At 57.5% G+C, this 20,468-nt stretch overlaps 40 non-coding genes across 40 annotated transcripts; all 40 read right to left on the reverse strand.

The window, feature by feature from the left end:
- Window positions 1–217: 217 nt before the first annotated feature.
- Window positions 218–336, reverse strand: LOC144539947 (5S ribosomal RNA). The gene has a single exon (XR_013505173.1). It is a non-coding gene; the product is annotated as a 5S ribosomal RNA (ribosomal RNA).
- A 392-nt stretch (window positions 337–728) lies between these two features.
- Window positions 729–847, reverse strand: LOC144539948 (5S ribosomal RNA). Its single transcript, XR_013505174.1, has one exon. It is a non-coding gene; the product is annotated as a 5S ribosomal RNA (ribosomal RNA).
- A 392-nt stretch (window positions 848–1,239) lies between these two features.
- On the reverse strand, window positions 1,240–1,358 carry LOC144539949 (5S ribosomal RNA). Its single transcript, XR_013505175.1, has one exon. It is a non-coding gene; the product is annotated as a 5S ribosomal RNA (ribosomal RNA).
- Window positions 1,359–1,750: 392 nt separating this feature from the next.
- Window positions 1,751–1,869, reverse strand: LOC144539950 (5S ribosomal RNA). The gene has a single exon (XR_013505176.1). It is a non-coding gene; the product is annotated as a 5S ribosomal RNA (ribosomal RNA).
- A 392-nt stretch (window positions 1,870–2,261) lies between these two features.
- LOC144539951 (5S ribosomal RNA) lies at window positions 2,262–2,380 on the reverse strand. Its single transcript, XR_013505177.1, has one exon. It is a non-coding gene; the product is annotated as a 5S ribosomal RNA (ribosomal RNA).
- Window positions 2,381–2,772: 392 nt separating this feature from the next.
- On the reverse strand, window positions 2,773–2,891 carry LOC144539952 (5S ribosomal RNA). Its single transcript, XR_013505178.1, has one exon. It is a non-coding gene; the product is annotated as a 5S ribosomal RNA (ribosomal RNA).
- Window positions 2,892–3,283: 392 nt separating this feature from the next.
- LOC144539953 (5S ribosomal RNA) lies at window positions 3,284–3,402 on the reverse strand. The gene has a single exon (XR_013505179.1). It is a non-coding gene; the product is annotated as a 5S ribosomal RNA (ribosomal RNA).
- A 392-nt stretch (window positions 3,403–3,794) lies between these two features.
- Window positions 3,795–3,913, reverse strand: LOC144539955 (5S ribosomal RNA). The gene has a single exon (XR_013505180.1). It is a non-coding gene; the product is annotated as a 5S ribosomal RNA (ribosomal RNA).
- A 392-nt stretch (window positions 3,914–4,305) lies between these two features.
- Window positions 4,306–4,424, reverse strand: LOC144539956 (5S ribosomal RNA). Its single transcript, XR_013505181.1, has one exon. It is a non-coding gene; the product is annotated as a 5S ribosomal RNA (ribosomal RNA).
- A 392-nt stretch (window positions 4,425–4,816) lies between these two features.
- On the reverse strand, window positions 4,817–4,935 carry LOC144539957 (5S ribosomal RNA). The gene has a single exon (XR_013505182.1). It is a non-coding gene; the product is annotated as a 5S ribosomal RNA (ribosomal RNA).
- Window positions 4,936–5,327: 392 nt separating this feature from the next.
- LOC144539959 (5S ribosomal RNA) lies at window positions 5,328–5,446 on the reverse strand. The gene has a single exon (XR_013505184.1). It is a non-coding gene; the product is annotated as a 5S ribosomal RNA (ribosomal RNA).
- A 392-nt stretch (window positions 5,447–5,838) lies between these two features.
- LOC144539960 (5S ribosomal RNA) lies at window positions 5,839–5,957 on the reverse strand. The gene has a single exon (XR_013505185.1). It is a non-coding gene; the product is annotated as a 5S ribosomal RNA (ribosomal RNA).
- Window positions 5,958–6,349: 392 nt separating this feature from the next.
- On the reverse strand, window positions 6,350–6,468 carry LOC144539961 (5S ribosomal RNA). Its single transcript, XR_013505186.1, has one exon. It is a non-coding gene; the product is annotated as a 5S ribosomal RNA (ribosomal RNA).
- A 392-nt stretch (window positions 6,469–6,860) lies between these two features.
- LOC144541143 (5S ribosomal RNA) lies at window positions 6,861–6,979 on the reverse strand. The gene has a single exon (XR_013506358.1). It is a non-coding gene; the product is annotated as a 5S ribosomal RNA (ribosomal RNA).
- Window positions 6,980–7,371: 392 nt separating this feature from the next.
- Window positions 7,372–7,490, reverse strand: LOC144539962 (5S ribosomal RNA). The gene has a single exon (XR_013505187.1). It is a non-coding gene; the product is annotated as a 5S ribosomal RNA (ribosomal RNA).
- Window positions 7,491–7,882: 392 nt separating this feature from the next.
- Window positions 7,883–8,001, reverse strand: LOC144539963 (5S ribosomal RNA). Its single transcript, XR_013505188.1, has one exon. It is a non-coding gene; the product is annotated as a 5S ribosomal RNA (ribosomal RNA).
- A 392-nt stretch (window positions 8,002–8,393) lies between these two features.
- On the reverse strand, window positions 8,394–8,512 carry LOC144539964 (5S ribosomal RNA). Its single transcript, XR_013505189.1, has one exon. It is a non-coding gene; the product is annotated as a 5S ribosomal RNA (ribosomal RNA).
- Window positions 8,513–8,904: 392 nt separating this feature from the next.
- On the reverse strand, window positions 8,905–9,023 carry LOC144539965 (5S ribosomal RNA). The gene has a single exon (XR_013505190.1). It is a non-coding gene; the product is annotated as a 5S ribosomal RNA (ribosomal RNA).
- A 392-nt stretch (window positions 9,024–9,415) lies between these two features.
- On the reverse strand, window positions 9,416–9,534 carry LOC144539966 (5S ribosomal RNA). Its single transcript, XR_013505191.1, has one exon. It is a non-coding gene; the product is annotated as a 5S ribosomal RNA (ribosomal RNA).
- A 392-nt stretch (window positions 9,535–9,926) lies between these two features.
- Window positions 9,927–10,045, reverse strand: LOC144539967 (5S ribosomal RNA). Its single transcript, XR_013505192.1, has one exon. It is a non-coding gene; the product is annotated as a 5S ribosomal RNA (ribosomal RNA).
- A 392-nt stretch (window positions 10,046–10,437) lies between these two features.
- On the reverse strand, window positions 10,438–10,556 carry LOC144539968 (5S ribosomal RNA). Its single transcript, XR_013505193.1, has one exon. It is a non-coding gene; the product is annotated as a 5S ribosomal RNA (ribosomal RNA).
- A 392-nt stretch (window positions 10,557–10,948) lies between these two features.
- Window positions 10,949–11,067, reverse strand: LOC144541144 (5S ribosomal RNA). Its single transcript, XR_013506359.1, has one exon. It is a non-coding gene; the product is annotated as a 5S ribosomal RNA (ribosomal RNA).
- Window positions 11,068–11,459: 392 nt separating this feature from the next.
- LOC144539971 (5S ribosomal RNA) lies at window positions 11,460–11,578 on the reverse strand. The gene has a single exon (XR_013505195.1). It is a non-coding gene; the product is annotated as a 5S ribosomal RNA (ribosomal RNA).
- Window positions 11,579–11,970: 392 nt separating this feature from the next.
- On the reverse strand, window positions 11,971–12,089 carry LOC144539972 (5S ribosomal RNA). Its single transcript, XR_013505196.1, has one exon. It is a non-coding gene; the product is annotated as a 5S ribosomal RNA (ribosomal RNA).
- Window positions 12,090–12,481: 392 nt separating this feature from the next.
- On the reverse strand, window positions 12,482–12,600 carry LOC144539973 (5S ribosomal RNA). Its single transcript, XR_013505197.1, has one exon. It is a non-coding gene; the product is annotated as a 5S ribosomal RNA (ribosomal RNA).
- Window positions 12,601–12,992: 392 nt separating this feature from the next.
- Window positions 12,993–13,111, reverse strand: LOC144539974 (5S ribosomal RNA). The gene has a single exon (XR_013505198.1). It is a non-coding gene; the product is annotated as a 5S ribosomal RNA (ribosomal RNA).
- A 392-nt stretch (window positions 13,112–13,503) lies between these two features.
- LOC144539975 (5S ribosomal RNA) lies at window positions 13,504–13,622 on the reverse strand. The gene has a single exon (XR_013505199.1). It is a non-coding gene; the product is annotated as a 5S ribosomal RNA (ribosomal RNA).
- Window positions 13,623–14,014: 392 nt separating this feature from the next.
- LOC144539976 (5S ribosomal RNA) lies at window positions 14,015–14,133 on the reverse strand. Its single transcript, XR_013505200.1, has one exon. It is a non-coding gene; the product is annotated as a 5S ribosomal RNA (ribosomal RNA).
- A 392-nt stretch (window positions 14,134–14,525) lies between these two features.
- LOC144541145 (5S ribosomal RNA) lies at window positions 14,526–14,644 on the reverse strand. Its single transcript, XR_013506360.1, has one exon. It is a non-coding gene; the product is annotated as a 5S ribosomal RNA (ribosomal RNA).
- A 392-nt stretch (window positions 14,645–15,036) lies between these two features.
- Window positions 15,037–15,155, reverse strand: LOC144539977 (5S ribosomal RNA). Its single transcript, XR_013505201.1, has one exon. It is a non-coding gene; the product is annotated as a 5S ribosomal RNA (ribosomal RNA).
- Window positions 15,156–15,547: 392 nt separating this feature from the next.
- On the reverse strand, window positions 15,548–15,666 carry LOC144539978 (5S ribosomal RNA). The gene has a single exon (XR_013505202.1). It is a non-coding gene; the product is annotated as a 5S ribosomal RNA (ribosomal RNA).
- A 392-nt stretch (window positions 15,667–16,058) lies between these two features.
- On the reverse strand, window positions 16,059–16,177 carry LOC144539979 (5S ribosomal RNA). Its single transcript, XR_013505203.1, has one exon. It is a non-coding gene; the product is annotated as a 5S ribosomal RNA (ribosomal RNA).
- A 392-nt stretch (window positions 16,178–16,569) lies between these two features.
- On the reverse strand, window positions 16,570–16,688 carry LOC144539980 (5S ribosomal RNA). The gene has a single exon (XR_013505204.1). It is a non-coding gene; the product is annotated as a 5S ribosomal RNA (ribosomal RNA).
- Window positions 16,689–17,083: 395 nt separating this feature from the next.
- Window positions 17,084–17,202, reverse strand: LOC144539982 (5S ribosomal RNA). Its single transcript, XR_013505206.1, has one exon. It is a non-coding gene; the product is annotated as a 5S ribosomal RNA (ribosomal RNA).
- A 392-nt stretch (window positions 17,203–17,594) lies between these two features.
- On the reverse strand, window positions 17,595–17,713 carry LOC144539983 (5S ribosomal RNA). Its single transcript, XR_013505207.1, has one exon. It is a non-coding gene; the product is annotated as a 5S ribosomal RNA (ribosomal RNA).
- Window positions 17,714–18,105: 392 nt separating this feature from the next.
- On the reverse strand, window positions 18,106–18,224 carry LOC144539984 (5S ribosomal RNA). Its single transcript, XR_013505208.1, has one exon. It is a non-coding gene; the product is annotated as a 5S ribosomal RNA (ribosomal RNA).
- A 392-nt stretch (window positions 18,225–18,616) lies between these two features.
- On the reverse strand, window positions 18,617–18,735 carry LOC144539985 (5S ribosomal RNA). Its single transcript, XR_013505209.1, has one exon. It is a non-coding gene; the product is annotated as a 5S ribosomal RNA (ribosomal RNA).
- Window positions 18,736–19,127: 392 nt separating this feature from the next.
- Window positions 19,128–19,246, reverse strand: LOC144539986 (5S ribosomal RNA). Its single transcript, XR_013505210.1, has one exon. It is a non-coding gene; the product is annotated as a 5S ribosomal RNA (ribosomal RNA).
- A 392-nt stretch (window positions 19,247–19,638) lies between these two features.
- LOC144539987 (5S ribosomal RNA) lies at window positions 19,639–19,757 on the reverse strand. The gene has a single exon (XR_013505211.1). It is a non-coding gene; the product is annotated as a 5S ribosomal RNA (ribosomal RNA).
- Window positions 19,758–20,149: 392 nt separating this feature from the next.
- Window positions 20,150–20,268, reverse strand: LOC144539988 (5S ribosomal RNA). Its single transcript, XR_013505212.1, has one exon. It is a non-coding gene; the product is annotated as a 5S ribosomal RNA (ribosomal RNA).
- Between the last annotated feature and the right edge of the window lie 200 nt (window positions 20,269–20,468).

The raw sequence follows: 20,468 nt of genomic DNA on the forward strand, positions 1-20,468 counted from the left end.
GCGCTGTTCAGCGACGGCAGGGACACAAATGCATGCTGTGATAAGTTTGCAGCCTCCCCGAGGGAAAGCCAGCTGTTGCTGGCACACGGGACGTGATGTCGTCCTTGTACTTCCTCTGCAAAAGTGACTGCACTGCCGCTGGCCAGCACTGTTGTTGGAGGCCCCCTGTCTCCCCCGGAGAGGGAGCAGCGCCCTCTGCTGCCTAGAAAGATGAAAAAGCTTACAGCACCTGGTATTCCCAGGCGGTCTCCCATCCAAGTACTAACCAGGCCCGACCCTGCTTAGCTTCCGAGATCGGACGAGATCGGGCGTGTTCAGAGTGGTATGGCCGTAAGCAATTGAGGCGGCGGCAGGGAGGCCTTTTATACACGGCTTAGCCTGTGCCTACTGCAGGGCCCTTTGAAAACCGGCCACCAAATGGGCCTATTTCTCTGCCCTCTATTATCATTGACGCCCTCAGCCGTTGTGCTCACCGGGAGCAAGGCCGCAGTCTTTTCTCTCCCCTACATTTGCGCTGTTCAGCGACGGCAGGGACACAAATGCATGCTGTGATAAGTTTGCAGCCTCCCCGAGGGAAAGCCAGCTGTTGCTGGCACACGGGACGTGATGTCGTCCTTGTACTTCCTCTGCAAAAGTGACTGCACTGCCGCTGGCCAGCACTGTTGTTGGAGGCCCCCTGTCTCCCCCGGAGAGGGAGCAGCGCCCTCTGCTGCCTAGAAAGATGAAAAAGCTTACAGCACCTGGTATTCCCAGGCGGTCTCCCATCCAAGTACTAACCAGGCCCGACCCTGCTTAGCTTCCGAGATCGGACGAGATCGGGCGTGTTCAGAGTGGTATGGCCGTAAGCAATTGAGGCGGCGGCAGGGAGGCCTTTTATACACGGCTTAGCCTGTGCCTACTGCAGGGCCCTTTGAAAACCGGCCACCAAATGGGCCTATTTCTCTGCCCTCTATTATCATTGACGCCCTCAGCCGTTGTGCTCACCGGGAGCAAGGCCGCAGTCTTTTCTCTCCCCTACATTTGCGCTGTTCAGCGACGGCAGGGACACAAATGCATGCTGTGATAAGTTTGCAGCCTCCCCGAGGGAAAGCCAGCTGTTGCTGGCACACGGGACGTGATGTCGTCCTTGTACTTCCTCTGCAAAAGTGACTGCACTGCCGCTGGCCAGCACTGTTGTTGGAGGCCCCCTGTCTCCCCCGGAGAGGGAGCAGCGCCCTCTGCTGCCTAGAAAGATGAAAAAGCTTACAGCACCTGGTATTCCCAGGCGGTCTCCCATCCAAGTACTAACCAGGCCCGACCCTGCTTAGCTTCCGAGATCGGACGAGATCGGGCGTGTTCAGAGTGGTATGGCCGTAAGCAATTGAGGCGGCGGCAGGGAGGCCTTTTATACACGGCTTAGCCTGTGCCTACTGCAGGGCCCTTTGAAAACCGGCCACCAAATGGGCCTATTTCTCTGCCCTCTATTATCATTGACGCCCTCAGCCGTTGTGCTCACCGGGAGCAAGGCCGCAGTCTTTTCTCTCCCCTACATTTGCGCTGTTCAGCGACGGCAGGGACACAAATGCATGCTGTGATAAGTTTGCAGCCTCCCCGAGGGAAAGCCAGCTGTTGCTGGCACACGGGACGTGATGTCGTCCTTGTACTTCCTCTGCAAAAGTGACTGCACTGCCGCTGGCCAGCACTGTTGTTGGAGGCCCCCTGTCTCCCCCGGAGAGGGAGCAGCGCCCTCTGCTGCCTAGAAAGATGAAAAAGCTTACAGCACCTGGTATTCCCAGGCGGTCTCCCATCCAAGTACTAACCAGGCCCGACCCTGCTTAGCTTCCGAGATCGGACGAGATCGGGCGTGTTCAGAGTGGTATGGCCGTAAGCAATTGAGGCGGCGGCAGGGAGGCCTTTTATACACGGCTTAGCCTGTGCCTACTGCAGGGCCCTTTGAAAACCGGCCACCAAATGGGCCTATTTCTCTGCCCTCTATTATCATTGACGCCCTCAGCCGTTGTGCTCACCGGGAGCAAGGCCGCAGTCTTTTCTCTCCCCTACATTTGCGCTGTTCAGCGACGGCAGGGACACAAATGCATGCTGTGATAAGTTTGCAGCCTCCCCGAGGGAAAGCCAGCTGTTGCTGGCACACGGGACGTGATGTCGTCCTTGTACTTCCTCTGCAAAAGTGACTGCACTGCCGCTGGCCAGCACTGTTGTTGGAGGCCCCCTGTCTCCCCCGGAGAGGGAGCAGCGCCCTCTGCTGCCTAGAAAGATGAAAAAGCTTACAGCACCTGGTATTCCCAGGCGGTCTCCCATCCAAGTACTAACCAGGCCCGACCCTGCTTAGCTTCCGAGATCGGACGAGATCGGGCGTGTTCAGAGTGGTATGGCCGTAAGCAATTGAGGCGGCGGCAGGGAGGCCTTTTATACACGGCTTAGCCTGTGCCTACTGCAGGGCCCTTTGAAAACCGGCCACCAAATGGGCCTATTTCTCTGCCCTCTATTATCATTGACGCCCTCAGCCGTTGTGCTCACCGGGAGCAAGGCCGCAGTCTTTTCTCTCCCCTACATTTGCGCTGTTCAGCGACGGCAGGGACACAAATGCATGCTGTGATAAGTTTGCAGCCTCCCCGAGGGAAAGCCAGCTGTTGCTGGCACACGGGACGTGATGTCGTCCTTGTACTTCCTCTGCAAAAGTGACTGCACTGCCGCTGGCCAGCACTGTTGTTGGAGGCCCCCTGTCTCCCCCGGAGAGGGAGCAGCGCCCTCTGCTGCCTAGAAAGATGAAAAAGCTTACAGCACCTGGTATTCCCAGGCGGTCTCCCATCCAAGTACTAACCAGGCCCGACCCTGCTTAGCTTCCGAGATCGGACGAGATCGGGCGTGTTCAGAGTGGTATGGCCGTAAGCAATTGAGGCGGCGGCAGGGAGGCCTTTTATACACGGCTTAGCCTGTGCCTACTGCAGGGCCCTTTGAAAACCGGCCACCAAATGGGCCTATTTCTCTGCCCTCTATTATCATTGACGCCCTCAGCCGTTGTGCTCACCGGGAGCAAGGCCGCAGTCTTTTCTCTCCCCTACATTTGCGCTGTTCAGCGACGGCAGGGACACAAATGCATGCTGTGATAAGTTTGCAGCCTCCCCGAGGGAAAGCCAGCTGTTGCTGGCACACGGGACGTGATGTCGTCCTTGTACTTCCTCTGCAAAAGTGACTGCACTGCCGCTGGCCAGCACTGTTGTTGGAGGCCCCCTGTCTCCCCCGGAGAGGGAGCAGCGCCCTCTGCTGCCTAGAAAGATGAAAAAGCTTACAGCACCTGGTATTCCCAGGCGGTCTCCCATCCAAGTACTAACCAGGCCCGACCCTGCTTAGCTTCCGAGATCGGACGAGATCGGGCGTGTTCAGAGTGGTATGGCCGTAAGCAATTGAGGCGGCGGCAGGGAGGCCTTTTATACACGGCTTAGCCTGTGCCTACTGCAGGGCCCTTTGAAAACCGGCCACCAAATGGGCCTATTTCTCTGCCCTCTATTATCATTGACGCCCTCAGCCGTTGTGCTCACCGGGAGCAAGGCCGCAGTCTTTTCTCTCCCCTACATTTGCGCTGTTCAGCGACGGCAGGGACACAAATGCATGCTGTGATAAGTTTGCAGCCTCCCCGAGGGAAAGCCAGCTGTTGCTGGCACACGGGACGTGATGTCGTCCTTGTACTTCCTCTGCAAAAGTGACTGCACTGCCGCTGGCCAGCACTGTTGTTGGAGGCCCCCTGTCTCCCCCGGAGAGGGAGCAGCGCCCTCTGCTGCCTAGAAAGATGAAAAAGCTTACAGCACCTGGTATTCCCAGGCGGTCTCCCATCCAAGTACTAACCAGGCCCGACCCTGCTTAGCTTCCGAGATCGGACGAGATCGGGCGTGTTCAGAGTGGTATGGCCGTAAGCAATTGAGGCGGCGGCAGGGAGGCCTTTTATACACGGCTTAGCCTGTGCCTACTGCAGGGCCCTTTGAAAACCGGCCACCAAATGGGCCTATTTCTCTGCCCTCTATTATCATTGACGCCCTCAGCCGTTGTGCTCACCGGGAGCAAGGCCGCAGTCTTTTCTCTCCCCTACATTTGCGCTGTTCAGCGACGGCAGGGACACAAATGCATGCTGTGATAAGTTTGCAGCCTCCCCGAGGGAAAGCCAGCTGTTGCTGGCACACGGGACGTGATGTCGTCCTTGTACTTCCTCTGCAAAAGTGACTGCACTGCCGCTGGCCAGCACTGTTGTTGGAGGCCCCCTGTCTCCCCCGGAGAGGGAGCAGCGCCCTCTGCTGCCTAGAAAGATGAAAAAGCTTACAGCACCTGGTATTCCCAGGCGGTCTCCCATCCAAGTACTAACCAGGCCCGACCCTGCTTAGCTTCCGAGATCGGACGAGATCGGGCGTGTTCAGAGTGGTATGGCCGTAAGCAATTGAGGCGGCGGCAGGGAGGCCTTTTATACACGGCTTAGCCTGTGCCTACTGCAGGGCCCTTTGAAAACCGGCCACCAAATGGGCCTATTTCTCTGCCCTCTATTATCATTGACGCCCTCAGCCGTTGTGCTCACCGGGAGCAAGGCCGCAGTCTTTTCTCTCCCCTACATTTGCGCTGTTCAGCGACGGCAGGGACACAAATGCATGCTGTGATAAGTTTGCAGCCTCCCCGAGGGAAAGCCAGCTGTTGCTGGCACACGGGACGTGATGTCGTCCTTGTACTTCCTCTGCAAAAGTGACTGCACTGCCGCTGGCCAGCACTGTTGTTGGAGGCCCCCTGTCTCCCCCGGAGAGGGAGCAGCGCCCTCTGCTGCCTAGAAAGATGAAAAAGCTTACAGCACCTGGTATTCCCAGGCGGTCTCCCATCCAAGTACTAACCAGGCCCGACCCTGCTTAGCTTCCGAGATCGGACGAGATCGGGCGTGTTCAGAGTGGTATGGCCGTAAGCAATTGAGGCGGCGGCAGGGAGGCCTTTTATACACGGCTTAGCCTGTGCCTACTGCAGGGCCCTTTGAAAACCGGCCACCAAATGGGCCTATTTCTCTGCCCTCTATTATCATTGACGCCCTCAGCCGTTGTGCTCACCGGGAGCAAGGCCGCAGTCTTTTCTCTCCCCTACATTTGCGCTGTTCAGCGACGGCAGGGACACAAATGCATGCTGTGATAAGTTTGCAGCCTCCCCGAGGGAAAGCCAGCTGTTGCTGGCACACGGGACGTGATGTCGTCCTTGTACTTCCTCTGCAAAAGTGACTGCACTGCCGCTGGCCAGCACTGTTGTTGGAGGCCCCCTGTCTCCCCCGGAGAGGGAGCAGCGCCCTCTGCTGCCTAGAAAGATGAAAAAGCTTACAGCACCTGGTATTCCCAGGCGGTCTCCCATCCAAGTACTAACCAGGCCCGACCCTGCTTAGCTTCCGAGATCGGACGAGATCGGGCGTGTTCAGAGTGGTATGGCCGTAAGCAATTGAGGCGGCGGCAGGGAGGCCTTTTATACACGGCTTAGCCTGTGCCTACTGCAGGGCCCTTTGAAAACCGGCCACCAAATGGGCCTATTTCTCTGCCCTCTATTATCATTGACGCCCTCAGCCGTTGTGCTCACCGGGAGCAAGGCCGCAGTCTTTTCTCTCCCCTACATTTGCGCTGTTCAGCGACGGCAGGGACACAAATGCATGCTGTGATAAGTTTGCAGCCTCCCCGAGGGAAAGCCAGCTGTTGCTGGCACACGGGACGTGATGTCGTCCTTGTACTTCCTCTGCAAAAGTGACTGCACTGCCGCTGGCCAGCACTGTTGTTGGAGGCCCCCTGTCTCCCCCGGAGAGGGAGCAGCGCCCTCTGCTGCCTAGAAAGATGAAAAAGCTTACAGCACCTGGTATTCCCAGGCGGTCTCCCATCCAAGTACTAACCAGGCCCGACCCTGCTTAGCTTCCGAGATCGGACGAGATCGGGCGTGTTCAGAGTGGTATGGCCGTAAGCAATTGAGGCGGCGGCAGGGAGGCCTTTTATACACGGCTTAGCCTGTGCCTACTGCAGGGCCCTTTGAAAACCGGCCACCAAATGGGCCTATTTCTCTGCCCTCTATTATCATTGACGCCCTCAGCCGTTGTGCTCACCGGGAGCAAGGCCGCAGTCTTTTCTCTCCCCTACATTTGCGCTGTTCAGCGACGGCAGGGACACAAATGCATGCTGTGATAAGTTTGCAGCCTCCCCGAGGGAAAGCCAGCTGTTGCTGGCACACGGGACGTGATGTCGTCCTTGTACTTCCTCTGCAAAAGTGACTGCACTGCCGCTGGCCAGCACTGTTGTTGGAGGCCCCCTGTCTCCCCCGGAGAGGGAGCAGCGCCCTCTGCTGCCTAGAAAGATGAAAAAGCTTACAGCACCTGGTATTCCCAGGCGGTCTCCCATCCAAGTACTAACCAGGCCCGACCCTGCTTAGCTTCCGAGATCGGACGAGATCGGGCGTGTTCAGAGTGGTATGGCCGTAAGCAATTGAGGCGGCGGCAGGGAGGCCTTTTATACACGGCTTAGCCTGTGCCTACTGCAGGGCCTTTTGAAAACCGGCCACCAAATGGGCCTATTTCTCTGCCCTCTATTATCATTGACGCCCTCAGCCGTTGTGCTCACCGGGAGCAAGGCCGCAGTCTTTTCTCTCCCCTACATTTGCGCTGTTCAGCGACGGCAGGGACACAAATGCATGCTGTGATAAGTTTGCAGCCTCCCCGAGGGAAAGCCAGCTGTTGCTGGCACACGGGACGTGATGTCGTCCTTGTACTTCCTCTGCAAAAGTGACTGCACTGCCGCTGGCCAGCACTGTTGTTGGAGGCCCCCTGTCTCCCCCGGAGAGGGAGCAGCGCCCTCTGCTGCCTAGAAAGATGAAAAAGCTTACAGCACCTGGTATTCCCAGGCGGTCTCCCATCCAAGTACTAACCAGGCCCGACCCTGCTCAGCTTCCGAGATCGGACGAGATCGGGCGTGTTCAGAGTGGTATGGCCGTAAGCAATTGAGGCGGCGGCAGGGAGGCCTTTTATACACGGCTTAGCCTGTGCCTACTGCAGGGCCCTTTGAAAACCGGCCACCAAATGGGCCTATTTCTCTGCCCTCTATTATCATTGACGCCCTCAGCCGTTGTGCTCACCGGGAGCAAGGCCGCAGTCTTTTCTCTCCCCTACATTTGCGCTGTTCAGCGACGGCAGGGACACAAATGCATGCTGTGATAAGTTTGCAGCCTCCCCGAGGGAAAGCCAGCTGTTGCTGGCACACGGGACGTGATGTCGTCCTTGTACTTCCTCTGCAAAAGTGACTGCACTGCCGCTGGCCAGCACTGTTGTTGGAGGCCCCCTGTCTCCCCCGGAGAGGGAGCAGCGCCCTCTGCTGCCTAGAAAGATGAAAAAGCTTACAGCACCTGGTATTCCCAGGCGGTCTCCCATCCAAGTACTAACCAGGCCCGACCCTGCTTAGCTTCCGAGATCGGACGAGATCGGGCGTGTTCAGAGTGGTATGGCCGTAAGCAATTGAGGCGGCGGCAGGGAGGCCTTTTATACACGGCTTAGCCTGTGCCTACTGCAGGGCCTTTTGAAAACCGGCCACCAAATGGGCCTATTTCTCTGCCCTCTATTATCATTGACGCCCTCAGCCGTTGTGCTCACCGGGAGCAAGGCCGCAGTCTTTTCTCTCCCCTACATTTGCGCTGTTCAGCGACGGCAGGGACACAAATGCATGCTGTGATAAGTTTGCAGCCTCCCCGAGGGAAAGCCAGCTGTTGCTGGCACACGGGACGTGATGTCGTCCTTGTACTTCCTCTGCAAAAGTGACTGCACTGCCGCTGGCCAGCACTGTTGTTGGAGGCCCCCTGTCTCCCCCGGAGAGGGAGCAGCGCCCTCTGCTGCCTAGAAAGATGAAAAAGCTTACAGCACCTGGTATTCCCAGGCGGTCTCCCATCCAAGTACTAACCAGGCCCGACCCTGCTTAGCTTCCGAGATCGGACGAGATCGGGCGTGTTCAGAGTGGTATGGCCGTAAGCAATTGAGGCGGCGGCAGGGAGGCCTTTTATACACGGCTTAGCCTGTGCCTACTGCAGGGCCCTTTGAAAACCGGCCACCAAATGGGCCTATTTCTCTGCCCTCTATTATCATTGACGCCCTCAGCCGTTGTGCTCACCGGGAGCAAGGCCGCAGTCTTTTCTCTCCCCTACATTTGCGCTGTTCAGCGACGGCAGGGACACAAATGCATGCTGTGATAAGTTTGCAGCCTCCCCGAGGGAAAGCCAGCTGTTGCTGGCACACGGGACGTGATGTCGTCCTTGTACTTCCTCTGCAAAAGTGACTGCACTGCCGCTGGCCAGCACTGTTGTTGGAGGCCCCCTGTCTCCCCCGGAGAGGGAGCAGCGCCCTCTGCTGCCTAGAAAGATGAAAAAGCTTACAGCACCTGGTATTCCCAGGCGGTCTCCCATCCAAGTACTAACCAGGCCCGACCCTGCTTAGCTTCCGAGATCGGACGAGATCGGGCGTGTTCAGAGTGGTATGGCCGTAAGCAATTGAGGCGGCGGCAGGGAGGCCTTTTATACACGGCTTAGCCTGTGCCTACTGCAGGGCCCTTTGAAAACCGGCCACCAAATGGGCCTATTTCTCTGCCCTCTATTATCATTGACGCCCTCAGCCGTTGTGCTCACCGGGAGCAAGGCCGCAGTCTTTTCTCTCCCCTACATTTGCGCTGTTCAGCGACGGCAGGGACACAAATGCATGCTGTGATAAGTTTGCAGCCTCCCCGAGGGAAAGCCAGCTGTTGCTGGCACACGGGACGTGATGTCGTCCTTGTACTTCCTCTGCAAAAGTGACTGCACTGCCGCTGGCCAGCACTGTTGTTGGAGGCCCCCTGTCTCCCCCGGAGAGGGAGCAGCGCCCTCTGCTGCCTAGAAAGATGAAAAAGCTTACAGCACCTGGTATTCCCAGGCGGTCTCCCATCCAAGTACTAACCAGGCCCGACCCTGCTTAGCTTCCGAGATCGGACGAGATCGGGCGTGTTCAGAGTGGTATGGCCGTAAGCAATTGAGGCGGCGGCAGGGAGGCCTTTTATACACGGCTTAGCCTGTGCCTACTGCAGGGCCCTTTGAAAACCGGCCACCAAATGGGCCTATTTCTCTGCCCTCTATTATCATTGACGCCCTCAGCCGTTGTGCTCACCGGGAGCAAGGCCGCAGTCTTTTCTCTCCCCTACATTTGCGCTGTTCAGCGACGGCAGGGACACAAATGCATGCTGTGATAAGTTTGCAGCCTCCCCGAGGGAAAGCCAGCTGTTGCTGGCACACGGGACGTGATGTCGTCCTTGTACTTCCTCTGCAAAAGTGACTGCACTGCCGCTGGCCAGCACTGTTGTTGGAGGCCCCCTGTCTCCCCCGGAGAGGGAGCAGCGCCCTCTGCTGCCTAGAAAGATGAAAAAGCTTACAGCACCTGGTATTCCCAGGCGGTCTCCCATCCAAGTACTAACCAGGCCCGACCCTGCTTAGCTTCCGAGATCGGACGAGATCGGGCGTGTTCAGAGTGGTATGGCCGTAAGCAATTGAGGCGGCGGCAGGGAGGCCTTTTATACACGGCTTAGCCTGTGCCTACTGCAGGGCCCTTTGAAAACCGGCCACCAAATGGGCCTATTTCTCTGCCCTCTATTATCATTGACGCCCTCAGCCGTTGTGCTCACCGGGAGCAAGGCCGCAGTCTTTTCTCTCCCCTACATTTGCGCTGTTCAGCGACGGCAGGGACACAAATGCATGCTGTGATAAGTTTGCAGCCTCCCCGAGGGAAAGCCAGCTGTTGCTGGCACACGGGACGTGATGTCGTCCTTGTACTTCCTCTGCAAAAGTGACTGCACTGCCGCTGGCCAGCACTGTTGTTGGAGGCCCCCTGTCTCCCCCGGAGAGGGAGCAGCGCCCTCTGCTGCCTAGAAAGATGAAAAAGCTTACAGCACCTGGTATTCCCAGGCGGTCTCCCATCCAAGTACTAACCAGGCCCGACCCTGCTTAGCTTCCGAGATCGGACGAGATCGGGCGTGTTCAGAGTGGTATGGCCGTAAGCAATTGAGGCGGCGGCAGGGAGGCCTTTTATACACGGCTTAGCCTGTGCCTACTGCAGGGCCCTTTGAAAACCGGCCACCAAATGGGCCTATTTCTCTGCCCTCTATTATCATTGACGCCCTCAGCCGTTGTGCTCACCGGGAGCAAGGCCGCAGTCTTTTCTCTCCCCTACATTTGCGCTGTTCAGCGACGGCAGGGACACAAATGCATGCTGTGATAAGTTTGCAGCCTCCCCGAGGGAAAGCCAGCTGTTGCTGGCACACGGGACGTGATGTCGTCCTTGTACTTCCTCTGCAAAAGTGACTGCACTGCCGCTGGCCAGCACTGTTGTTGGAGGCCCCCTGTCTCCCCCGGAGAGGGAGCAGCGCCCTCTGCTGCCTAGAAAGATGAAAAAGCTTACAGCACCTGGTATTCCCAGGCGGTCTCCCATCCAAGTACTAACCAGGCCCGACCCTGCTTAGCTTCCGAGATCGGACGAGATCGGGCGTGTTCAGAGTGGTATGGCCGTAAGCAATTGAGGCGGCGGCAGGGAGGCCTTTTATACACGGCTTAGCCTGTGCCTACTGCAGGGCCTTTTGAAAACCGGCCACCAAATGGGCCTATTTCTCTGCCCTCTATTATCATTGACGCCCTCAGCCGTTGTGCTCACCGGGAGCAAGGCCGCAGTCTTTTCTCTCCCCTACATTTGCGCTGTTCAGCGACGGCAGGGACACAAATGCATGCTGTGATAAGTTTGCAGCCTCCCCGAGGGAAAGCCAGCTGTTGCTGGCACACGGGACGTGATGTCGTCCTTGTACTTCCTCTGCAAAAGTGACTGCACTGCCGCTGGCCAGCACTGTTGTTGGAGGCCCCCTGTCTCCCCCGGAGAGGGAGCAGCGCCCTCTGCTGCCTAGAAAGATGAAAAAGCTTACAGCACCTGGTATTCCCAGGCGGTCTCCCATCCAAGTACTAACCAGGCCCGACCCTGCTCAGCTTCCGAGATCGGACGAGATCGGGCGTGTTCAGAGTGGTATGGCCGTAAGCAATTGAGGCGGCGGCAGGGAGGCCTTTTATACACGGCTTAGCCTGTGCCTACTGCAGGGCCCTTTGAAAACCGGCCACCAAATGGGCCTATTTCTCTGCCCTCTATTATCATTGACGCCCTCAGCCGTTGTGCTCACCGGGAGCAAGGCCGCAGTCTTTTCTCTCCCCTACATTTGCGCTGTTCAGCGACGGCAGGGACACAAATGCATGCTGTGATAAGTTTGCAGCCTCCCCGAGGGAAAGCCAGCTGTTGCTGGCACACGGGACGTGATGTCGTCCTTGTACTTCCTCTGCAAAAGTGACTGCACTGCCGCTGGCCAGCACTGTTGTTGGAGGCCCCCTGTCTCCCCCGGAGAGGGAGCAGCGCCCTCTGCTGCCTAGAAAGATGAAAAAGCTTACAGCACCTGGTATTCCCAGGCGGTCTCCCATCCAAGTACTAACCAGGCCCGACCCTGCTTAGCTTCCGAGATCGGACGAGATCGGGCGTGTTCAGAGTGGTATGGCCGTAAGCAATTGAGGCGGCGGCAGGGAGGCCTTTTATACACGGCTTAGCCTGTGCCTACTGCAGGGCCTTTTGAAAACCGGCCACCAAATGGGCCTATTTCTCTGCCCTCTATTATCATTGACGCCCTCAGCCGTTGTGCTCACCGGGAGCAAGGCCGCAGTCTTTTCTCTCCCCTACATTTGCGCTGTTCAGCGACGGCAGGGACACAAATGCATGCTGTGATAAGTTTGCAGCCTCCCCGAGGGAAAGCCAGCTGTTGCTGGCACACGGGACGTGATGTCGTCCTTGTACTTCCTCTGCAAAAGTGACTGCACTGCCGCTGGCCAGCACTGTTGTTGGAGGCCCCCTGTCTCCCCCGGAGAGGGAGCAGCGCCCTCTGCTGCCTAGAAAGATGAAAAAGCTTACAGCACCTGGTATTCCCAGGCGGTCTCCCATCCAAGTACTAACCAGGCCCGACCCTGCTTAGCTTCCGAGATCGGACGAGATCGGGCGTGTTCAGAGTGGTATGGCCGTAAGCAATTGAGGCGGCGGCAGGGAGGCCTTTTATACACGGCTTAGCCTGTGCCTACTGCAGGGCCCTTTGAAAACCGGCCACCAAATGGGCCTATTTCTCTGCCCTCTATTATCATTGACGCCCTCAGCCGTTGTGCTCACCGGGAGCAAGGCCGCAGTCTTTTCTCTCCCCTACATTTGCGCTGTTCAGCGACGGCAGGGACACAAATGCATGCTGTGATAAGTTTGCAGCCTCCCCGAGGGAAAGCCAGCTGTTGCTGGCACACGGGACGTGATGTCGTCCTTGTACTTCCTCTGCAAAAGTGACTGCACTGCCGCTGGCCAGCACTGTTGTTGGAGGCCCCCTGTCTCCCCCGGAGAGGGAGCAGCGCCCTCTGCTGCCTAGAAAGATGAAAAAGCTTACAGCACCTGGTATTCCCAGGCGGTCTCCCATCCAAGTACTAACCAGGCCCGACCCTGCTTAGCTTCCGAGATCGGACGAGATCGGGCGTGTTCAGAGTGGTATGGCCGTAAGCAATTGAGGCGGCGGCAGGGAGGCCTTTTATACACGGCTTAGCCTGTGCCTACTGCAGGGCCCTTTGAAAACCGGCCACCAAATGGGCCTATTTCTCTGCCCTCTATTATCATTGACGCCCTCAGCCGTTGTGCTCACCGGGAGCAAGGCCGCAGTCTTTTCTCTCCCCTACATTTGCGCTGTTCAGCGACGGCAGGGACACAAATGCATGCTGTGATAAGTTTGCAGCCTCCCCGAGGGAAAGCCAGCTGTTGCTGGCACACGGGACGTGATGTCGTCCTTGTACTTCCTCTGCAAAAGTGACTGCACTGCCGCTGGCCAGCACTGTTGTTGGAGGCCCCCTGTCTCCCCCGGAGAGGGAGCAGCGCCCTCTGCTGCCTAGAAAGATGAAAAAGCTTACAGCACCTGGTATTCCCAGGCGGTCTCCCATCCAAGTACTAACCAGGCCCGACCCTGCTTAGCTTCCGAGATCGGACGAGATCGGGCGTGTTCAGAGTGGTATGGCCGTAAGCAATTGAGGCGGCGGCAGGGAGGCCTTTTATACACGGCTTAGCCTGTGCCTACTGCAGGGCCCTTTGAAAACCGGCCACCAAATGGGCCTATTTCTCTGCCCTCTATTATCATTGACGCCCTCAGCCGTTGTGCTCACCGGGAGCAAGGCCGCAGTCTTTTCTCTCCCCTACATTTGCGCTGTTCAGCGACGGCAGGGACACAAATGCATGCTGTGATAAGTTTGCAGCCTCCCCGAGGGAAAGCCAGCTGTTGCTGGCACACGGGACGTGATGTCGTCCTTGTACTTCCTCTGCAAAAGTGACTGCACTGCCGCTGGCCAGCACTGTTGTTGGAGGCCCCCTGTCTCCCCCGGAGAGGGAGCAGCGCCCTCTGCTGCCTAGAAAGATGAAAAAGCTTACAGCACCTGGTATTCCCAGGCGGTCTCCCATCCAAGTACTAACCAGGCCCGACCCTGCTTAGCTTCCGAGATCGGACGAGATCGGGCGTGTTCAGAGTGGTATGGCCGTAAGCAATTGAGGCGGCGGCAGGGAGGCCTTTTATACACGGCTTAGCCTGTGCCTACTGCAGGGCCCTTTGAAAACCGGCCACCAAATGGGCCTATTTCTCTGCCCTCTATTATCATTGACGCCCTCAGCCGTTGTGCTCACCGGGAGCAAGGCCGCAGTCTTTTCTCTCCCCTACATTTGCGCTGTTCAGCGACGGCAGGGACACAAATGCATGCTGTGATAAGTTTGCAGCCTCCCCGAGGGAAAGCCAGCTGTTGCTGGCACACGGGACGTGATGTCGTCCTTGTACTTCCTCTGCAAAAGTGACTGCACTGCCGCTGGCCAGCACTGTTGTTGGAGGCCCCCTGTCTCCCCCGGAGAGGGAGCAGCGCCCTCTGCTGCCTAGAAAGATGAAAAAGCTTACAGCACCTGGTATTCCCAGGCGGTCTCCCATCCAAGTACTAACCAGGCCCGACCCTGCTTAGCTTCCGAGATCGGACGAGATCGGGCGTGTTCAGAGTGGTATGGCCGTAAGCAATTGAGGCGGCGGCAGGGAGGCCTTTTATACACGGCTTAGCCTGTGCCTACTGCAGGGCCTTTTGAAAACCGGCCACCAAATGGGCCTATTTCTCTGCCCTCTATTATCATTGACGCCCTCAGCCGTTGTGCTCACCGGGAGCAAGGCCGCAGTCTTTTCTCTCCCCTACATTTGCGCTGTTCAGCGACGGCAGGGACACAAATGCATGCTGTGATAAGTTTGCAGCCTCCCCGAGGGAAAGCCAGCTGTTGCTGGCACACGGGACGTGATGTCGTCCTTGTACTTCCTCTGCAAAAGTGACTGCACTGCCGCTGGCCAGCACTGTTGTTGGAGGCCCCCTGTCTCCCCCGGAGAGGGAGCAGCGCCCTCTGCTGCCTAGAAAGATGAAAAAGCTTACAGCACCTGGTATTCCCAGGCGGTCTCCCATCCAAGTACTAACCAGGCCCGACCCTGCTCAGCTTCCGAGATCGGACGAGATCGGGCGTGTTCAGAGTGGTATGGCCGTAAGCAATTGAGGCGGCGGCAGGGAGGCCTTTTATACACGGCTTAGCCTGTGCCTACTGCAGGGCCCTTTGAAAACCGGCCACCAAATGGGCCTATTTCTCTGCCCTCTATTATCATTGACGCCCTCAGCCGTTGTGCTCACCGGGAGCAAGGCCGCAGTCTTTTCTCTCCCCTACATTTGCGCTGTTCAGCGACGGCAGGGACACAAATGCATGCTGTGATAAGTTTGCAGCCTCCCCGAGGGAAAGCCAGCTGTTGCTGGCACACGGGACGTGATGTCGTCCTTGTACTTCCTCTGCAAAAGTGACTGCACTGCCGCTGGCCAGCACTGTTGTTGGAGGCCCCCTGTCTCCCCCGGAGAGGGAGCAGCGCCCTCTGCTGCCTAGAAAGATGAAAAAGCTTACAGCACCTGGTATTCCCAGGCGGTCTCCCATCCAAGTACTAACCAGGCCCGACCCTGCTTAGCTTCCGAGATCGGACGAGATCGGGCGTGTTCAGAGTGGTATGGCCGTAAGCAATTGAGGCGGCGGCAGGGAGGCCTTTTATACACGGCTTAGCCTGTGCCTACTGCAGGGCCCTTTGAAAACCGGCCACCAAATGGGCCTATTTCTCTGCCCTCTATTATCATTGACGCCCTCAGCCGTTGTGCTCACCGGGAGCAAGGCCGCAGTCTTTTCTCTCCCCTACATTTGCGCTGTTCAGCGACGGCAGGGACACAAATGCATGCTGTGATAAGTTTGCAGCCTCCCCGAGGGAAAGCCAGCTGTTGCTGGCACACGGGACGTGATGTCGTCCTTGTACTTCCTCTGCAAAAGTGACTGCACTGCCGCTGGCCAGCACTGTTGTTGGAGGCCCCCTGTCTCCCCCGGAGAGGGAGCAGCGCCCTCTGCTGCCTAGAAAGATGAAAAAGCTTACAGCACCTGGTATTCCCAGGCGGTCTCCCATCCAAGTACTAACCAGGCCCGACCCTGCTTAGCTTCCGAGATCGGACGAGATCGGGCGTGTTCAGAGTGGTATGGCCGTAAGCAATTGAGGCGGCGGCAGGGAGGCCTTTTATACACGGCTTAGCCTGTGCCTACTGCAGGGCCTTTTGAAAACCGGCCACCAAATGGGCCTATTTCTCTGCCCTCTATTATCATTGACGCCCTCAGCCGTTGTGCTCACCGGGAGCAAGGCCGCAGTCTTTTCTCTCCCCTACATTTGCGCTGTTCAGCGACGGCAGGGACACAAATGCATGCTGTGATAAGTTTGCAGCCTCCCCGAGGGAAAGCCAGCTGTTGCTGGCACACGGGACGTGATGTCGTCCTTGTACTTCCTCTGCAAAAGTGACTGCACTGCCGCTGGCCAGCACTGTTGTTGGAGGCCCCCTGTCTCCCCCGGAGAGGGAGCAGCGCCCTCTGCTGCCTAGAAAGATGAAAAAGCTTACAGCACCTGGTATTCCCAGGCGGTCTCCCATCCAAGTACTAACCAGGCCCGACCCTGCTTAGCTTCCGAGATCGGACGAGATCGGGCGTGTTCAGAGTGGTATGGCCGTAAGCAATTGAGGCGGCGGCAGGGAGGCCTTTTATACACGGCTTAGCCTGTGCCTACTGCAGGGCCCTTTGAAAACCGGCCACCAAATGGGCCTATTTCTCTGCCCTCTATTATCATTGACGCCCTCAGCCGTTGTGCTCACCGGGAGCAAGGCCGCAGTCTTTTCTCTCCCCTACATTTGCGCTGTTCAGCGACGGCAGGGACACAAATGCATGCTGTGATAAGTTTGCAGCCTCCCCGAGGGAAAGCCAGCTGTTGCTGGCACACGGGACGTGATGTCGTCCTTGTACTTCCTCTGCAAAAGTGACTGCACTGCCGCTGGCCAGCACTGTTGTTGGAGGCCCCCTGTCTCCCCCGGAGAGGGAGCAGCGCCCTCTGCTGCCTAGAAAGATGAAAAAGCTTACAGCACCTGGTATTCCCAGGCGGTCTCCCATCCAAGTACTAACCAGGCCCGACCCTGCTTAGCTTCCGAGATCGGACGAGATCGGGCGTGTTCAGAGTGGTATGGCCGTAAGCAATTGAGGCGGCGGCGGCAGGGAGGCCTTTTATACACGGCTTAGCCTGTGCCTACTGCAGGGCCCTTTGAAAACCGGCCACCAAATGGGCCTATTTCTCTGCCCTCTATTATCATTGACGCCCTCAGCCGTTGTGCTCACCGGGAGCAAGGCCGCAGTCTTTTCTCTCCCCTACATTTGCGCTGTTCAGCGACGGCAGGGACACAAATGCATGCTGTGATAAGTTTGCAGCCTCCCCGAGGGAAAGCCAGCTGTTGCTGGCACACGGGACGTGATGTCGTCCTTGTACTTCCTCTGCAAAAGTGACTGCACTGCCGCTGGCCAGCACTGTTGTTGGAGGCCCCCTGTCTCCCCCGGAGAGGGAGCAGCGCCCTCTGCTGCCTAGAAAGATGAAAAAGCTTACAGCACCTGGTATTCCCAGGCGGTCTCCCATCCAAGTACTAACCAGGCCCGACCCTGCTTAGCTTCCGAGATCGGACGAGATCGGGCGTGTTCAGAGTGGTATGGCCGTAAGCAATTGAGGCGGCGGCAGGGAGGCCTTTTATACACGGCTTAGCCTGTGCCTACTGCAGGGCCCTTTGAAAACCGGCCACCAAATGGGCCTATTTCTCTGCCCTCTATTATCATTGACGCCCTCAGCCGTTGTGCTCACCGGGAGCAAGGCCGCAGTCTTTTCTCTCCCCTACATTTGCGCTGTTCAGCGACGGCAGGGACACAAATGCATGCTGTGATAAGTTTGCAGCCTCCCCGAGGGAAAGCCAGCTGTTGCTGGCACACGGGACGTGATGTCGTCCTTGTACTTCCTCTGCAAAAGTGACTGCACTGCCGCTGGCCAGCACTGTTGTTGGAGGCCCCCTGTCTCCCCCGGAGAGGGAGCAGCGCCCTCTGCTGCCTAGAAAGATGAAAAAGCTTACAGCACCTGGTATTCCCAGGCGGTCTCCCATCCAAGTACTAACCAGGCCCGACCCTGCTTAGCTTCCGAGATCGGACGAGATCGGGCGTGTTCAGAGTGGTATGGCCGTAAGCAATTGAAGCGGCGGCAGGGAGGCCTTTTATACACGGCTTAGCCTGTGCCTACTGCAGGGCCCTTTGAAAACCGGCCACCAAATGGGCCTATTTCTCTGCCCTCTATTATCATTGACGCCCTCAGCCGTTGTGCTCACCGGGAGCAAGGCCGCAGTCTTTTCTCTCCCCTACATTTGCGCTGTTCAGCGACGGCAGGGACACAAATGCATGCTGTGATAAGTTTGCAGCCTCCCCGAGGGAAAGCCAGCTGTTGCTGGCACACGGGACGTGATGTCGTCCTTGTACTTCCTCTGCAAAAGTGACTGCACTGCCGCTGGCCAGCACTGTTGTTGGAGGCCCCCTGTCTCCCCCGGAGAGGGAGCAGCGCCCTCTGCTGCCTAGAAAGATGAAAAAGCTTACAGCACCTGGTATTCCCAGGCGGTCTCCCATCCAAGTACTAACCAGGCCCGACCCTGCTTAGCTTCCGAGATCGGACGAGATCGGGCGTGTTCAGAGTGGTATGGCCGTAAGCAATTGAGGCGGCGGCAGGGAGGCCTTTTATACACGGCTTAGCCTGTGCCTACTGCAGGGCCCTTTGAAAACCGGCCACCAAATGGGCCTATTTCTCTGCCCTCTATTATCATTGACGCCCTCAGCCGTTGTGCTCACCGGGAGCAAGGCCGCAGTCTTTTCTCTCCCCTACATTTGCGCTGTTCAGCGACGGCAGGGACACAAATGCATGCTGTGATAAGTTTGCAGCCTCCCCGAGGGAAAGCCAGCTGTTGCTGGCACACGGGACGTGATGTCGTCCTTGTACTTCCTCTGCAAAAGTGACTGCACTGCCGCTGGCCAGCACTGTTGTTGGAGGCCCCCTGTCTCCCCCGGAGAGGGAGCAGCGCCCTCTGCTGCCTAGAAAGATGAAAAAGCTTACAGCACCTGGTATTCCCAGGCGGTCTCCCATCCAAGTACTAACCAGGCCCGACCCTGCTTAGCTTCCGAGATCGGACGAGATCGGGCGTGTTCAGAGTGGTATGGCCGTAAGCAATTGAGGCGGCGGCAGGGAGGCCTTTTATACACGGCTTAGCCTGTGCCTACTGCAGGGCCCTTTGAAAACCGGCCACCAAATGGGCCTATTTCTCTGCCCTCTATTATCATTGACGCCCTCAGCCGTTGTGCTCACCGGGAGCAAGGCCGCAGTCTTTTCTCTCCCCTACATTTGCGCTGTTCAGCGACGGCAGGGACACAAATGCATGCTGTGATAAGTTTGCAGCCTCCCCGAGGGAAAGCCAGCTGTTGCTGGCACACGGGACGTGATGTCGTCCTTGTACTTCCTCTGCAAAAGTGACTGCACTGCCGCTGGCCAGCACTGTTGTTGGAGGCCCCCTGTCTCCCCCGGAGAGGGAGCAGCGCCCTCTGCTGCCTAGAAAGATGAAAAAGCTTACAGCACCTGGTATTCCCAGGCGGTCTCCCATCCAAGTACTAACCAGGCCCGACCCTGCTTAGCTTCCGAGATCGGACGAGATCGGGCGTGTTCAGAGTGGTATGGCCGTAAGCAATTGAGGCGGCGGCAGGGAGGCCTTTTATACACGGCTTAGCCTGTGCCTACTGCAGGGCCCTTTGAAAACCGGCCACCAAATGGGCCTATTTCTCTGCCCTCTATTATCATTGACGCCCTCAGCCGTTGTGCTCACCGGGAGCAAGGCCGCAGTCTTTTCTCTCCCCTACATTTGCGCTGTTCAGCGACGGCAGGGACACAAATGCATGCTGTGATAAGTTTGCAGCCTCCCCGAGGGAAAGCCAGCTGTTGCTGGCACACGGGACGTGATGTCGTCCTTGTACTTCCTCTGCAAAAGTGACTGCACTGCCGCTGGCCAGCACTGTTGTTGGAGGCCCCCTGTCTCCCCCGGAGAGGGAGCAGCGCCCTCTGCTGCCTAGAAAGATGAAAAAGCTTACAGCACCTGGTATTCCCAGGCGGTCTCCCATCCAAGTACTAACCAGGCCCGACCCTGCTTAGCTTCCGAGATCGGACGAGATCGGGCGTGTTCAGAGTGGTATGGCCGTAAGCAATTGAGGCGGCGGCAGGGAGGCCTTTTATACACGGCTTAGCCTGTGCCTACTGCAGGGCCCTTTGAAAACCGGCCACCAAATGGGCCTATTTCTCTGCCCTCTATTATCATTGACGCCCTCAGCCGTTGTGCTCACCGGGAGCAAGGCCGCAGTCTTTTCTCTCCCCTACATTTGCGCTGTTCAGCGACGGCAGGGACACAAATGCATGCTGTGATAAGTTTGCAGCCTCCCCGAGGGAAAGCCAGCTGTTGCTGGCACACGGGACGTGATGTCGTCCTTGTACTTCCTCTGCAAAAGTGACTGCACTGCCGCTGGCCAGCACTGTTGTTGGAGGCCCCCTGTCTCCCCCGGAGAGGGAGCAGCGCCCTCTGCTGCCTAGAAAGATGAAAAAGCTTACAGCACCTGGTATTCCCAGGCGGTCTCCCATCCAAGTACTAACCAGGCCCGACCCTGCTTAGCTTCCGAGATCGGACGAGATCGGGCGTGTTCAGAGTGGTATGGCCGTAAGCAATTGAGGCGGCGGCAGGGAGGCCTTTTATACACGGCTTAGCCTGTGCCTACTGCAGGGCCCTTTGAAAACCGGCCACCAAATGGGCCTATTTCTCTGCCCTCTATTATCATTGACGCCCTCAGCCGTTGTGCTCACCGGGAGCAAGGCCGCAGTCTTTTCTCTCCCCTACATTTGCGCTGTTCAGCGACGGCAGGGACA

Source organism: Centroberyx gerrardi, chromosome 10 (genome assembly GCF_048128805.1).
Source record: "Centroberyx gerrardi isolate f3 chromosome 10, fCenGer3.hap1.cur.20231027, whole genome shotgun sequence".
NCBI lineage: Eukaryota > Metazoa > Chordata > Actinopteri > Beryciformes > Berycidae > Centroberyx > Centroberyx gerrardi.